At 40.7% G+C, this 16,151-nt stretch overlaps 1 long non-coding RNA gene across 1 annotated transcript; it reads left to right on the forward strand.

Annotated features, from left to right (window-relative positions):
* The first annotated feature begins 9,666 nt into the window (after window positions 1-9,666).
* On the forward strand, window positions 9,667-13,835 carry LOC107321517 (uncharacterized). Its single transcript, XR_004309076.2, has 3 exons — window positions 9,667-9,871; window positions 12,360-12,423; window positions 13,686-13,835. It is a non-coding gene; the product is annotated as an uncharacterized LOC107321517 (long non-coding RNA).
* The last annotated feature ends 2,316 nt before the right edge of the window (window positions 13,836-16,151 follow it).

The following is a 16,151-nucleotide window of genomic DNA, read 5'->3' on the forward strand; positions in this document are numbered from 1 at the left end:
GACTGCAGCACACATGTGGCATTTAATTTTTTCTAATACTCCCCTTTGCCCTAAAGTTGTGAATCTCTTAAATTCCAACAGGAGAATTTGCTAAACATGAAAAAACAGCCAAACGTTCCCTTCCCCACAATTCTACCATACACAAACCTCCAAAACTTCTCATATTATCAGAGCATCTGGAACATTGAGCTGGGGGGAACATGGTTTTTAAAGTTGTGTTGGTTTTTTTTAACAAAAAAGTCCCTAACTCTCATCTACAACCCTTTTCAGACCTGCCTCTAGGGAGAAACCCACCAATTACTATTTACTTTACCAACCTAGAGTGATTTGTGGATGTATGTAAGAATTATTTACGGTTTCATGCAGGAAAAACTTTCAGCTCCCTATTTGCCTGTGTAAGTAATGAGTTGCCTCAGGGGATCAAAGGTCAGATTTTGGTTTTAATGCCCACCTCTTTTTAAAAAATAAATAAAGCAATCTATGTGAAAAGAAGAAGAAAAAAATAACAGTCTGAAAAGGCTCTGACTCCTGCTCTGCTTTGATGTTTTAGGTCTGGAAGGGATCATAAATTTGCTGGTGTGAGATAGAGTGATAATAAATGTAGCTTTTAACTGCTGGATTTTTAGATCACACAGCATCCATTATCACTGGCAACTGCAAAGGGAATGTACTTTTTACCATGTTGCTCTTTAGAAAGATAAATACTCACCCCACTATCTGGTGATGTCCCAGAAGCCCAAATGTAACCTCTCCTTGTGATCAATCCCCAACAGCATTCATTCTTGGTCAAAATGATTCAGAGGTGTTCAGAGTCTAGAGGGGTGAGCTTCCTCTTAGTTCCATTTTCACCATCTCAGCTCTTTGTTGAATGGATCATTTTCACTTCTCTGAGATGTGGTTAGCAGTGAACAGACAGGGAACAATTTGTAAAAGAAAATATGTTTGGGGGTCAATGTTTGAGCTTCCCAAAAGTGTTTCCATGAAAGCAAGAAAGCATTCCTTTCTTGTTTTTTACCAACAAGTATGCCAAAGAAATACCCTGACCCAGTGGATGCCATGAGTGGAGATAATACCCTTCCATGCTACCCCTAGAACTGCATTAAACTTGAATGAGATGAACGGTTGGGAATGACTTTAAAAGTCTGACAGACACTTTATGCCTGTATAGAGCAGTGCTCCCAGTGCAATCAGCTTAGTCATGTCGTAATATTTTAAAACTATGTTGTTAATAAATTATTTTAACCACTTAGATGTCTATTAATGTCTTTTTGCTGAATGCTACCAACCTCATATTCTAATAATTTCCACAAGGAGTTATTGACCATGTATAGATTTGAAGTGAATTTTGCCAAATCAGTGTATCGTCCCCATATATCTCTTTCTATCTGCTTTGCTTTGTGGAGTGAAACACTTTAGCTATTATTTTTGCTTTCCTTAGATCAGCAATTAAGTTATCTTTACTCAGCTTGCATCCATTATGGATCACTCCTGTTAGTACTATCATTATTATTATTACTTTTTTAATTCCTTTTTTCAAATTCAGACGTAGATATGTTTCATTGGTCTGCTGCAAAACTAAAGATTTTCCACATATTTTTTCAGTTCTCTGATCTAAATGAAAATACTGTCTACTCTAAAGTCATCATTTAAGAGCTTTTAGAAACTGTCATAAAACCTTGGAAGTAAAATGAATGCTAGACACCACTTATGTAAGTAACATTCAAAGAGTGTACTTTAGGACATTGACTTGGTCTTTACTTGCAGCTTGCATGCAGTTAAGACTGTGAATGTTTTGATTTATGATAGTTATTGTTTGTATTTCTTTTAAGTGTTGTATGAAGTTTTCATTTTATGCCTTCACTTATATTGAATATGTCAATAGATATGTTTATTTACTTGGCCTTTCTATTCCAGTCAGAAGGCTCTTTTCCTAGATTCATAAAATTAAAGATCAAGGGCTTACATTATCCAGACTGAACTCTTCTGCAAAGCAATCCAGTACATTTGTATCCATTAAGTTACAAGTAGGAGACACATCTTCCAGAGAAGCTTCCAAATTTTCAGAAATAGATGTTGTACGTTTACTAGCTGTCTGTTGTAGCAGTTAATTACTATGACTTTTGATTATTTAACTGCTAATGTGAATATGTATGGTTGTAGGTTCTCGTCAACCTCGTCCACTCACTGTTTTACTTGAGCCTAAGTTGCATCAATCCTCCTTTTCATGACACTGCCTTTACTTCTGACTGTCTTTGGGGCATTTGAGTTATTGAATGTATTATTTTGTTCTTTCACTGAGCCTGTATATTTGAAAACATCTCAGAATTGCTTTAAAATGTTGTTCGTATTCATCATGTGGACCTTGGCTGCTTGCTTTGACCATACTTTTTCTTCTTCCAAGATCCACAGAGATGACCATACCTGCTACTCAGATATGGTGTCTGGCAAATGCTCTTTAGAAAGGGAGCTATTTTGTCCTGAAAAAGGCATCTAGAGCAGATGAGTTGTACTACCTCCTAGAGGTGCCTGTGCCATTGATTAAAAAAAGAGCCTGGGTGATTACCTTAGCCAGCTTTTTAACTGCTGCAGCTAGATGAGACAAATCCTGCTCAGCTGCAGTTACATATTTTGTATAACACCAGAAATGTCTTTATGGAAAATTTTGTCTTAACCACCCTCTTTTTTAGGAAGGACCATTGCAGCATCTGATGCACAGACTCAGATGTGAACAATCCAAATTGTTTATGACAAGTTATCACATCACTTACATACCTTCACAAGTTTTTTTTTTCTAACTTTCTCATTTGCCCATACAATTTTCCCACCCACCTTTACATGTCAACAGAGCATTCCACAAACACTCTTCAACCGTTCATGCGGGCACTTATCCAAGCGGAGCTGTGAGTCATACTTTTTTCTTCTAGAGGTGTCCTTGGTTCTCATGCTGTTTATCTTGTTCTACAGCTGCTGCTCTGTACAGTCCTTCTTGTATTCCCACAGACCATAATGCTTCAAATTGCCCATGTTTATCAGCTCATTCTCAGCTCTCATTTCTGATTACCTGTCCCCGCGGACTAGCTCAGCTTTCTGGGTTGACATATAAAATGATAGGTGTGAGTATCAAAACAAGAGAAAACAGGTAACTAATCCTGTGAATAAATTCACTGTAAATAGGAGACCACTAAAAATACCAAAAAGTGACCACCTGGAAATAGAGTCTGGGAAAATATCTTAGCATGATATAAACTCGAGCTGGATGCCAGTGGCCATGAAGGCTGGACTCTAGATAAGGTTAATTCTGTGATTAAAAACATCTGATTCCCTGGACTGGCTCTTACCCATCCTTCTTGGAAAAGGACAGCAACTAACATGGAAGTGTTAGCCAAGTTCTGGATGCAGCTTTTGTAAAATCTCTTGGAGAGCTGCTGCTGTTCATCCTCTCCATGCACTGAAGGGGAAGTACCTTGAGATGATCATGTATCCATCTTCACAACTGCTGTTTCAAACTCAGTGCCATGAACTGGCACTTCCTAAAGTTCAGGTGGGATGAGCGGATGATGACTGCGTTGAAATGACATTGGGCAATTGTGATTAGACAGTAAAGATACAAAGATGAAAAAGTAGCTAACCCAAATAACCTGCAATTTCTTGGAGAAATGCAGTTGTGTACATGTTTGGATTTTTGGGCTAGCAGTTGGAAAGCAGTCAGCTCAATGGAAAACCATACGGATAAATTATTTTCTTTATTGTATCCCTCAAGGTCTAAAATTTGAAAGAGGAAGGCTTTATGGATAGTATTTTCATAGATAGTATATGTATATACTAATATACATACTATGCTATATATACTATAGATAATATAGATAATATTATGCAGGTTGTTTTGTTTGTTTGTTTTCAAATGAAATATTTAGGAAAGCCACTGAACTTCAGAGTGCATCTCTCTCCAGTCATCTCCTATTTAGGACAGGCTAGCCAAAACTGGATACCTGAATGTATACTTATGCTTGCTAACAAGGGTTTGGAAAAGAATTCCAGGGGTAAAAAAACACAAAGAATTCCTGATTGATTTTAAGAACTAATGTCATTTGAACATACTGCTTCCTTTTTGTTATCAATGGCTAATGCCTAATCCCTCTGTGAACAGGATCATTGGTGGAGTGTGTTGGATTGTGTTAAAGTGGGATAAGAGAATTTCAGCATCAAAGTAGTCATGAATGAGGGTTTATCTGTGAAGCAAAGGTGGCATGAGCATACACCAGAGCATTTTAGAGAGTTAACCTCAGGGTCTGATAATATGCATCGCACTAAAATGCTGTTGGGTTTCAGCAGTCAAGTAGGGATAGATATAAAAAAACAAACAAACAAACAAAAAACATTTAGCTAATCACAATTACACCCAGCTAATGGAGAGCAGTTGTTTTTCCCCCCTTCCCTATCATCCCGGTCGATTCAAATTGATCCTAATTCTGCTGAGCGAGAGCAGTCCTTCAAAGTTTATTCTGGTGTCAATTTTTATAGTTTCCCCACTGATCAATAGAATACATAATCATTAAGGCAAAGTTTGTGAAAGCTAATCCTTCAATAGGAGTTTTATGAATGGCTTGGAGTCATGGCTCTAACCATTTGGATGTAAGTGGAACCTTTAATCAGGTGAGTGACAGGAGACAGTCAATAGGATTTGCTGAGACTGGGTTCTGATTTTCGATACAGCTATGCAGAGTGAGCAGGAGAAAGGGGAGTGGGGATGGCCGGAGGAACAGACATAGGCTAAAATGGAAGTTTCTCCTCTTTTATTATTTATAAAATGTGTTTCCAGTATTTTTTAAAAACACTTTGCACTTGAGTATCATTTTTCACCTAGAGAGCTAAATTGTCTTTTGGGACATTCACTGATGAAACACTACGTCATCTTTTTGTGAAGGTGAATAACAATTAGTGCTGCTTTATGCTGGTGAGAGCTTATTGCATCAAGTTTATTCAAGTGCAGCAGGTCTGCAGCAAGCCAGAAAAGTGGGAGAATGCAGAAACTGATGAGGTCTTTAGATGTCACAGAGCAGGTCTGGCAGAGAAATAGAAAACCTTGCCTTGTTTTGGTTTTGCCCATTAGACGTGTGGGGGGTGGTGTATATTTGTTTTCTTCCTTTTTTCTGGCACATCTTTATCTCCTGAACTTGCAAGGGAGAGATCATCTGAACTGTATATACTGAGAGAAAAAATGATGAGTTATTTCAAATAGGGAACTGGAAAGTCAGAAGACAACAGAGAAGATTATCTGTTTTACAGAACTCGTCACTGCTGTCACTGACCAATATTCACTTGGTGGTAACATCAGCATCTTTCTTTTTCTCCTTTTCTGCCATTTCAAATGAAGTGAGAAAAGCAAACACAACAGCAAGACTCTTTCTAGCAGCAAGAAGAACTTTTGCCTGGCCAAATAACTTCGTCTAAAAGATCAGCCACAGAATGCTAGGAGGAGAAGAAAACAGACAAGGAAGAATTGTCCTTCCATTCAGCATAGTGAGAAGTAAAGGGCAAGGTTTTGATGTTAGTTCAAAGACTTCCTTGGCAGTGAGGTGTTCTGAATGTTCAGAACCAAGCTCTTTCAGACTGAAGAGCACTTTAAGACCGAAAACCAAAGCTGCCTAAGAACAAGGCTGGTGTTTTCATTTGTGCTTTCCAAGAACAAAATAGCACAGGTGAATAATGTAAGTAGTGGCCAGTAATTTCCTTTATGATTGAAAGACTGGGAGTTTGCAAAGAATTTTTAATCATAAATAAAGGTTCAGTGAGTTGCCTGCTACAGCTCCATTGACTTCTTGCTTTGCTTTAGCTGAAGTGTCTAAATCTAGGGGCTCAAAACTGTGGCTGCTCCTTTTAAAGATTTAATAAGTATTTTTGAAGCAGATTCTCAATTGGGTGATTCTACAAAGTTGTCTTGAGTTTCTTCAGCCGAGATCCTGGTGCTACATCTGCAAGTAGGTTAATGCAGGAGGTTTGGAGGGGTTATGTCATGGCTCTCTGTACATTAAGCTCAGTGCATGTCATGCTCCTGATCTTCTGATGTTGCTGCATTGGGAGGTTGGTAGAAAGAGGATATTTTTTTTTTTAGCAGAGTTTATTCTCTTTATTTATTGATATTTCATAGTCTCTGGAGTATTTTATCATCTTGGGTGAATAGGAGTGTTAGCAGTTGCATGACAAGTGTTAGAAAAGTTCTGCTTATGGCAATATCTTCAAAATTCAGAAAAGACAGACTTTTGGAGATATACACAACCACATACTAAGAGGTGATCTCGGAATAGATCATGCCACAGTAATATGGATCCAAGTGTCATATGTGGAGGTGCGGTCCCAGTGCAGACAGGATTCTGAAGGCTGGGAGTGGGGCAGCACTTCCATTCCTACAGTAGGGTCCCAAAGGGCTATGTGCAATGAATGAGTCCCTTTGACCCATCCTGCCTGATAACTGTTAGCAGCTTCACACTTGAGTCTACGCCTGACTCCATTGCGAAGGGATTGTTTGTCATCATTTTCTGTGTAAAGCTCACAAGCCTGAATCTCTTCTGAGTGACAAAGAAAAAGATGGTAGGGCAGCTCCAAACTTGGCAATGATTGCTGAGATGCTTATCACAGCTTTTGTTCTGACAAGTGTTAACCTTTGATCTGGTAAGTAGGAACTTTACCCTGTAGAGACAAGGGAAGAAGAAGAGCAGGTTGATAAATAGGGGAAGACTTGGAAAGATCCGTGGTTCAGATTCAGTAAGAAGAGATTGGAGAAAAGAGTAGTAAGTCTGTGGGGCTGAAGAAAAGAGAAGCAAGTGATCTTGAGGGTTGCAAGAGTGTTCCAGCTTTTGTTCCTCTCCATTCCCTTCTCCACTTTCTCCTGAGTACACTGATCTTCTTTGCTGGGGCAGTTGTTTTGGGGACACTGAAAAGGCGTTAGGCAGGAGGAGGAGGTGTCCTACTTGGGGCTGCCCTCTGACACCTTAACCATCAAACTGTGCAGTCAGCACTCACATCTGTCATGTGAAAAGCTGGAGAAATTTCTCCAGAGTGGACAGTGGTTGTGGTTAGGTGTTTGGGAAGTTCGCTGGACCTTGGCTTCACATAACCTTGAACACAGCCTTTTTGTCATGGGGCTCGTGGAGCCTGCGTGAGTCAAAAAGCCTCCTGGAGATTATGCTGGCAGCACACAGCCACAAAGGACAGGTGACTCCTGAAGTGATGGTTCTTTCATTGTGAATCTTAGCTTAGCCTGAAGCTTTCCTTCTTTTGTTGCCACTGCTTTTCATCTTCTTGCAAATTAATGCTGACCCAGTAGTTTTCCTGGTGCACCAAAGGCCTCATTTCCTGATGAGCCCTTCCATGGGCTGACGGTGCTGTTTGCAGGTGCTGCTGTTTGCTTCTCCATGAGTGATGACCCTGTTCCTAGTCCTACACCACAACCCTCCCCCTCGCCTTTCACAATGGTAAATATTTTAGTACTCATTGAAATCAATTGAGCCTCATCAATTGGAAATAGAGTGTAAATCACCGGGACTTTTGCATTCACCCCAGAAATCAATTTTCACACATTAGGGCTATTAGCTTATTGAGAACTGTGTGATAAATGGCTGCGGGCCATCATGGAGCCACACCTGCCAGCTGTACATTTTGCATCTCAAATAGGCTCAGAAGCAGGGGGATGCCAAAAGAAGGAAGCTCTCAGGTGGGAGAAGAAGTGCAGGGTTGGAGACATGAGGACCGTGCAGCCAGACAGTTTGTGCCTGGGGATCAATAACAGTTCCAGAGCACTAACTCATCCTCACAGGGGCTGGAGACAGGAGGCGGCTCCAAGCCAACTTGTGGTTAGGCATCAAGGTTTATTTTTCTCTCTCAAAGATGAACATATTTTGGGAAGGAAGGGTGAAATGTAGATGATGAACATTTAATAAAATTAATGCAGTACTTTAAAAAGGAAGCTTTTACAGGAGTAAAGATATTTCTTTCAAACAAAAGCAGGAGATGGGGTGTAGAGACGACTTCTCCTCATGCCATCCCAGTGCTCTGGGTAATGTGGATGGTTTATTGCTATCTGTGATACAGAGAGGATAGGTGGAGTTCCACTCAGTAATTCTATACCCTATACCTGTGGTGGGACATGGCTGCTTATCAGCTTTTTGTTGAATGTTGCTTGGAGGTGATGGATCTAATGGCCTGGCTGGTGGAAGCATACAATGCCCAGCAGTTTCTCCTGTGGCTGACTAGAAGACATTGGTCTCTGTTTCCAAGACAGGACATAATCCATTCTTCTCAGTTACTACTGTCAATCAAAAATGTAGGTGGCTCCAAGGATTTGCAGGCTCTCCGTGGTGTGGTTTGTGCTTGCTTGCCTTGTAATTTGGCTTTTCTGCACACAGAAGCCACTCCTGAAGCTAAGGAAGTCATGTATAGGTGGGACAGTCCCTTTGGCCAAAGATCTATTCTCATCCCTTTACTTCTATGTAAAATTGTGTGTCAGGAATGTATTTCCTAATGTTGGATATTTCTTTTCACAAGAGGAAAACAGAAAAATGAGAAACCTGGAACAGTAGATCACCAGATAGACTGTGCAATGCAAATAGCAATTGATTTTCTTGCTGTGAAGCAAATAGTGTGCACATATACCACCGTTGTTGTAGCAATGAAAACCAGAGCTACTTTCAGCCTCTCTCATCAGAGGTTCTTTCTCGAGAAAATTGATGTGGGCATAGAGGCAGAGCTCTTACTGGGAGCCCTGACTCGCTTCCAGAGAGCAGTTCCAGCAGTTCCAGCTAGCTGGGAGCAGGAAGCAGTGGCCCAGTCCCCAAGGAGTGCCAGCGTGGTTTGGCAGCCTGTGCAGCAGCAGACAGCTGGCTTTAAAATGTTCACACCTCAAAGCTCCTGTGCTTCATTCAGCCACACTTCTGGAACATTTTCCAGTTGCTCCATCCAAAATGTTCCCTTTCCTCTTTCTTACAAGTCTCATATCTAGCAACATACCCCACGCTGCTTGGACCTGTTGGTTAATGTATTCTCAGTATCTGGAGTTTCAGTCTGGCCGGCTGCGATCATGACTCTGGGCAGAGGCTGCATTACTTCCCTGACAGTCTTGGGCTCTCACCCTTAGCTAATTACTTTGATCCTTTACACTTTGTAAAAATTCTTACAACACAAAATAAGTCCCCTCTGGCTTTAACCTTGCGACCTAACCGGCCCTTGTAAAAGGGAGGGAGAAAACACAGTCATGCACGCACAAGCACACACGCACACACACTTGCGCACATGCCTATATACACATCCCCACAAACTGCCTAAAGCCTGTTCCTTTAATAGTTTCCTCCCAGGACTCCCACAAAAAGGCAAATAAAACTCCTTTTACAAGATAGCAGGGCAGCATGAAGGATCAACTTCACCAACAACAAGTTCTTTCTTCAGTTCATTTGTTTTTAACATACTTTTCCTCTAGATTTGATCCTCTAAGTGCCTCTCCCTCCTCTTCCCTTCCCTTTTGAGCCTTCTGTCATTGTTCCCTTTGCCTGCCCTGCTGCCAGCAAGCAATTTATTTTGTCAGGCTCTGCTTGTTCACCGGGAATAGCATATGTATGAACACATACTTTTAAGTTCTTCCATGACTAAGGGATGTTTTGTCTTTATTCTTCACAGGAGCCAGCTAACAAAAGAAATCCAGAGATGAGCAAAAAGTGTTGTGTTTATGAAGAGCAACTGAACAGGCCAGACATCTTCAGCCTGCAAAGTAGCTGAGGAGGGATACAGCAGAGGTCTGTAAAATCATGAGTGGCCTGGAAAAAATGAGTTGATTGCTGCTCTTACCTGTTTCCAGAAAAAGCACTTTCAAAAGAAATCAAAGGTAACAGTTCTTTACTTACTGTGTATATTCCTTTCTCCTATAACCACGTCTGGGAAAACTGAATGGTAACTTGGTGAACAGCATGAGGAAGGTTTCTATATGGTTTAGATTATGCATGGGGAAGCAAATTTGTATCTTTCTTTCCTTACTGGCTGACCAGCATTTATGAAACTTATAGACACTTAATAATCTCAGAACTTCTTTCTCTCTGACATACTAGGATAAGAATGTTCAACGTTGCCTAAAGTTACTGCAAACCAGAAGGTAGTGACAGATCCATACACATCATGATTCACAAGCCTTTGCTTCTTTAGGAAAACACTGAAAAAAATAAAAACCTTCATTTGCCAATAAAACCCACATTTGGATCCCTTCACCATTTCCTCATTTAAGCTAAAACCAAACTGTTTGAAAGCCTTTTCATTTATTTCTCCTTTCTATCCAGTGTTTTCTGTTTCCCATGCCTGAACTAGAACAGATAAAGAAAGGAAGGAGTCTGTACCGCAGCCTAAATTATTAGAGAACAAAGAAAATCAGGTCACATTTAAGAAGTCCTACTAAGCAGGAAAAAAAAAATATGGAGATCAAGCATGGATTTTTTGAGAAATCTGTCTTTAGAAGACCAAGGCTAAGTTTATCCTGTAAAATCAAGTGGAGGAGGGATTCAAAACTGGGTCTCCTGGTGCCATTTAGTGCCCAGCTATTGCTGCTCAGCTCTGGGGTGGATTTTTTCTATTTCTTATTCTTTATTCTCCTTGGACAAGGATTAAACGTTCACATGGTTCTGTTCACTGGCTGTCTTTCATATGCCTTTTTTCTACTTCTGCTATTGCTGAGTTGGAACCCCTAGCCATGTAGGGTTTCACCGAAATTATGGTGCAAGATTACCATGTCCATGGATACTAGAATCAGTCAGCAAACCATGATCAAGCCAATGCCCAGCCAGGCAATCAGGGAATCTAAGATCACAAAACACTAAAGGGTGGATAGCATAGCTTTCTGAACCCCTCTCCAATACACTCCTAGAATCATTTCTGGTTGTCGAGGTCTTTGGGTTCCCCTAAGGCGGGCTATGAAATTGCACTGGTATTGACATGAAGTTCCCCCCAGTAGCACCAGAGCTGTCTACTTGCTAGCATGGTGGAAAATGGGAGCCATTTCCACCCTTCCAGTTACAAAGGTTTCTTTTGGTTTCCCACCTGAATTTCCCATGCATCTGTTGTCTTTGCACCCCTCGATGTGGGACACAGGACAGGCACAGTTCATGTCTGTGGAAGTTGGTTTAGCAGATATTGACATAATCAGGGAATGCATGTGCTTGAAGCAAAGGTGAATTTTGCTGATTTATTTGGCATCAAGTTTTTAGAATCAAAACTATGATTGAGTCTACTGACTACAAAGAATGAAGGGGAAATCTTGGTAGGATTTTCATGCATGCCTTTCTTTCCCTTTGAAGAGGACAGTTGGTTAGACAGGGGGCTCTTTAAGCCAAGTTCTCAGTTTTGTGTGCAGCACCTAGCACAAGATTGTACTTCCTGCTTTCTTGGGATTCTTTGGGATTCTTGCCTTATATTTTGGAAACACTCAGAAAATGAACAATTTATGTAATATAAATACCAAGAAGAACCTTACCATAGCCCCTTCCCCTGTGAAAGATCCTTTGTGGTTTCTCTCATACCCTTAAGGCTTGTGAGCGTGATTTTATCCCATGCCAAGTGACACTTGAATTTCCCAGTGCTGAGGTTTTTCTTCATTTTTGTCTAGGTCAACTTCCCACATGCGTGAGTCTGAGTGGAGCCATTTCAAGGCTTGGTCTCCATAGGGTGTTAACCATGCCAAAGCTCTGAGCACATCCAAATTCTAGTACAGGGCTCAGAGATGGCCTCTCTTTCCCTGAGATGCCTGCTTCTGCTAAATACTGGGGCAGCTCTCAAAAATACTGAAGGAACAAAGCATGCAAGGCAGTAAAATGAGGCAATTAAACCTATAAAACCAGGGTTTACAAGGAAATTTATAGTGTCAGAGGCTTTTTATAGCTTTTTTAGATTAGCTTAAATAAAAAAAAAAAAGGGGGGGGGGGGGGGGGGGGAAGCGAGGGGGGGGAAGAGAAAGAGAGAAAAAGAGAGAGAAAGGACCTGAAACTTGAGGAGACTTAAAAGTTCAGAGAAAGGCTTTTAGGATGCACAGAGGGGTAATAACTAGAGGCACATTTTCCATTTGACTGTCTTTTCAAATTGAAATTAAAGGATGAGAAAATAAAGCATACACAAAACAACTGGCAGTTTTCATTGCTCTCACTTCCTCCTACTCCTATTTGATCTTCCTATTGCTATTCTTCTGTTTTCTGGCCAGGTGAAAATGTCTTGTCACCTGGACACAGGAACTAATGTAAAAGAATGAGCTCAGGTATTTTGCTGTTGCTTTTTTTTCCCCCCTTTCTGTTAGGCCAGAGCTTGCATGGTTGTAAAGTTCCTTGTGTGCCTTGCAGCTCCAGGAGCTCGTGTTCAAGAAGTGAAACAGAGCCAGCACCCGATTAAGGCAGATTCGGTCAGGTAAGACAATAGACCCTGTGTTTTAAAGGCTATGCCACATTTCACAGTTCCTCCTGCTTCCTTTCCAACTGCACGTGTACCATGTATTCACATTAGGCAAGTCAGCTTGAGTGCCTTGTCTATGTGGAACTAAGGGAAAGAGGTGATTCAGATCTTTCAAACCCTGCATCCTTCTCTGTGAAAGCATCTCCTTTATTCAGTCTGAATTCCCTTACTAGAAGTAGAACATTGCTTTTAAAATGGTGTTTTTCCTTTCATCTCTCACAGAATCACAGAGTAGCTGAGGTTGGAAAGAACTGCTGGAAATCTTCCAGTCCAGCACACTGCTCCAAGCAGGCTCAGCTACACTAGCCTGCTCAGAAATTACTAGTAGAGACTGAGGGGAAGAAGGAGTCCCCTGGTCTTTTCTGTGTTTCTTTTTCACCACATCTCCTGCTTGTTTACCAGTGGGCCCACATCTGCTTTTTATCTTTCTGGCATCATGTTGTCTTACAACAATTTGGGTCTCTTTTAAAATAATCTGTTGTGTTTTTGTGATTTGAGTTGTTGGTATTCTGCATCAGATCATGCAGAACGGTAGGAGTTAAAGAGTTCATGTTCTGGTTCCATGTTACCGCCTTTTGGGGCATTTTGGGTTCCCAGAGTTGAGGGCAGGGGCAGCATCCCCAGAGGACTTAATGCTGAGAGAAAGCAAGGTGGGACTCCTGATAATCTGAATATCTGTGGAGCACACTTATAGGTAGAAGTTGATGAATTCCTTTTTCCAAAGGATATAGATGACAAAATTATTTTAAGCAGAAAATTACTTGTGAACTAATTTTAATTTCAGCACAGTTCTACACTGGATATGGCCACTAGCTGAGTAATGTAGGTTTCTTCAAGGACGGTCCTTTTTTTTTCAGGTGTTACCTTTCATTACTGACAGTTTCCATTGAGGTATCACATAACCGTTCCTGTTTCTTTGCTCACTTGTTGTCTAAGCAACAATAGTTCCAGCTGAGGAAAGGTTGCTTTTCTATTCAAGTTTTCAGGACATTTGTGTTAAAACTGGTGAAATATGTAGCATTTCATCAGCATCTTTACAAACACTCCAGAGCAGGCAGCATTTTGGGGTAGCAGTTTGAGATGCTCTGGGTTATATATATGCGGAATGGCAGGACTGGGTATTGGTTTTAGGGGGGGCTCAATGGCAGCTCTTCTGCGCTTGAAACAGTAGGGCCCTTTTTTAACCACACACCCTGCTTCTTTTTTTTTCCCTTAAGACAGCTGAAGAAACTGGAGTTGAAAAGTTGGTCAGGATATCAACACACCTTTAAAGCCCCTGCTCTCAGTTGCCAATGGCCAGGAGATACCAAGAGATAAAATAAGCTGCAATACTGGGATCAGTTGGGATACCTCATAGAGAAGAGAAGGTAAAAGACAAATGGGAGAGGTAAAACTTAAATGAATGTGTTTGTGTGACAGGAAAAGGTGAAGTGAAGGCAGATTAAGAAAATGTAGATCTGATGCAAGCAAATGCATCTCCAAGGAGTCATTCTGGCCAACTTGTGAAATATATGAGCAGTCCTGAATTGATCATGCATACAACGTCCCATCTGAAAGAAGGTGAAGAGAGTAACACAATGAGACAAAACTACCTGTTTCTGATCATGCTTATATTGGGGAAGTTATATTCATTGGAGTCATTAAGAATTTGCGATGAGGTTATGATTGAGTCCAACATTTTGAAGCTTAGCTTTAGCTTTTAAAGTCTGCAAATGTGTGCTGTTGCAGTCACATGATAAATAGTTCTGAAATTTCTGAAATGGGAGTATAGAAAGCTATTAAAAATGTGGTTTTGTCTCTATGTCTAGTATGGTACATTAAAAAACACATCTCATTCTACACTTTCCCTCTCTCTCTCAATATGTATGTATGGGTGGAAATTTTAGCAGTACTCAACATTGGTCAAACTGTCCCCAGTGGAAAATATAACATTGACCTCAAGTGGTATCATATTTTAGGTCAATGATGAGTGATTTTTAAAATACTACCCTTACATATATATTTAAAGAGGAATCATTGTAGCAAGACTAAGTTCCCCAATGCTAAAGTTCTGTTTGAGAAATGGTGATGAGAGGGAGAGAAAGTGATGTAGAACTCACCATTTAATCTGTCCCAGACAGTGCTGATCTGGCTTTTCTATTGTGATTTCCCACCAGGGATTTTTTTGCAGTCAAATAGGAAAGAGAGTCCTCAAGAACAATTTTATATCTTTCATGTTGTTGAATGCACAAGGAAACAAATAGCTGCAAAAGCATCAGGCTCTCTAAAAAAACAAAAAATAACAACAACAAAAAAAACCCCACAATCCTCCATATTTGCTAGTTGCTAAAGACAACTTTTGGTAAGCACTGAAGTCAAACAAACAACGTTTATGAGTGCGAAAAGCTATCTGCTGTCTCTAATCTTATAGATTGTTCTGTTCTCTGATACATCAGTATTTTAAATAACATCTAATGGGCCAGAACGTACAAAGCAATCAATGCTGTTCAACCTCTACAGCCATCAGCTGCAGGTGTATGCTATCCTAGCACAGTAGGCTTGGAGCCAGAGCCTTGGCTTGTTTAAATCAATGTCAGTAGTTTACAACAGGCTGGCAACATGGCCCTGTGCCCTTCTAAAAGAAGAGAAAATTCTCGGCCAGCAGAGGTCTTGGTTTGTTCCCAGTCTTCGCTGCAGGCTCATGGTGGTCAGGACAGTATATGGATGGCCCAAGAGCCTCATGGGCTGTCTCTGCCTCTCTCTATTTTTTTTGCTTCAAATATTATATCAAATATCTTTAAAGAGCACAATTTGAATGATGGACTTTATGATTCTGTCTCTGGAGTTCTGATGATTCAAGCTTGGTTCTTGTGGTTTATGATGTCAGCAGAATCCATCGATGGAGTCGTAGCCCCATAATTCACCATTATACAGTTATTTATTCTGTGCAATAAGTGGCTGCAGTTTAATCACCGGAGTAAATTGCTGCAGCATCTTTGTGGAAACTCTAATGTTACTGTAGCAGAATCTACGGCAACAGTGGCTCAGTGGTGGCGGCTGATGCAGACAGGGCCAGTAACACTGCAGTGACACTGCCAGCCCTGTGCACCCAGTGAGAGAGAAAGGGATACCAACCCAAGGAAGTGAGAACCAGAGATCCATCCACCTAAATCCATTAGCTGTTGTACAGGTGCACACACTGGGCATTGTCCAGAGTCTCTGTGAATTTAAGAGGTAGATCTGAACTTTACCCACCTTTACGGAAATGTGGCAATGATCTCAAGCAAAAGGATTTGTTTTCAGGTATGGACACCGGTGGATGCTTAAAGCAAATGGTTCTGCACCTCATACAGCTGAAGTTTGACTTTGATTAAACAATGGGAAAGACAGGCAGATGGTGTGTTTCAGCTAACAGTCTCAGCTCTTCTCACCAGGTGCCTCCTCGTATCTCCATTTTAGTGCTGCTGGGCCACAGTCTTCCTTAAGTTGCAAATAAAACACTTCTTTCTTTTTGTCAAAATACAATTTGCTAAACTCTTTAGTGTCAATCCAAGTTGTTTAATAGTGATATAACACTGTATTTTTTTTAATGATTACTATTATTTTTTTATGATGATTATTATTATTCATGTTTTCTGATAAGGAAGGAGAGAGGGTAGGAAGAAAGGCAGGAAAGAAAGGAAGGAAAGGAAGGAAAGGAAAAA

The sequence above is a fragment of the Coturnix japonica genome, chromosome 9 (assembly GCF_054131305.1).
Source record: "Coturnix japonica strain WE chromosome 9, WE-NBRP24, whole genome shotgun sequence".
Classification (NCBI taxonomy): domain Eukaryota; kingdom Metazoa; phylum Chordata; class Aves; order Galliformes; family Phasianidae; genus Coturnix; species Coturnix japonica.